The following is a 907-nucleotide window of genomic DNA, read 5'->3' as shown; positions in this document are numbered from 1 at the left end:
GCTTTGACNTAAGCAGTTGACCCAGCCAAGGTAAAGCACTTCGCCAGAGTTTCTTGAATGTCGCCCTCTAACACTTACCCCTCAGATTAGTTTTATTTCTTCAAGATTGCAGTACTTCTTTTTCTCTTTTACAAAGAACATGACACAAAAAACCTTTATATTGACAAGAAGTTACAAGATAAGAAGAGGCATTACAAAATATGGAGTATGTGATTATTGCGGGTCTTCATTAGTGGGAGTCGAAGGATGATCATCTACTGGGATTTAGATGTTGAATCATTACTATCAAGCAGGGGACATACCAGATGAAGCTATCAGCCGAGGAGACCTCCTGGTGCCAACTGTGAAGGGAGAGGGTGATCTGCCGCGGCGTGTTGCATGAACTGGCTTTGGAGCCAAATAGATTGGGGCCAGGCTCTCAGCTTGAACCAGATTTGAAGGAGCTGTGGGTTGAATTGGAGGCGGGCTCGAAGCTTGCACAGCTGCCGATTGAATTGGAGCCGGGCTCGAAGCTTGCGCCGGCGTCGGAGGAGCTGCTGACTGGATTGGGGCCGGGCTCGATGCTTGGACCGATTCCTCTGCTGATTTATCGGTGTTGATGCCAATATCCACAGTACCCTTCATTGTGTTGATGCCAATATCGGCTGTCCCCTTGGTCACATTGATCTGGGTGTCGGTCATGATTTTGTGGCCAAAATGATTGAGGACAATTTGTTCCACGATTGTTTGTCGGTTACCAAGTTTTATCTGACCCTTGGTAAGTGTGCTATAGGACGTAGTCAGAGTCTCCTGTGCTTGCTCGGCCTGGTGGACTCGGTTTGTAAGTTCGGCCATAGACTTCACAACTTGTTCTTGCAATGCAGCCGGCGTGACCTTCATCATATTCCTGACCTCCCCCTCAAAAGCT

Source organism: Laccaria bicolor, genomic scaffold (genome assembly GCF_000143565.1).
Source record: "Laccaria bicolor S238N-H82 LACBIscaffold_538 genomic scaffold, whole genome shotgun sequence".
Classification (NCBI taxonomy): Eukaryota; Fungi; Basidiomycota; class Agaricomycetes; order Agaricales; family Hydnangiaceae; genus Laccaria; species Laccaria bicolor.
This window is presented reverse-complemented; position numbering follows the sequence as displayed.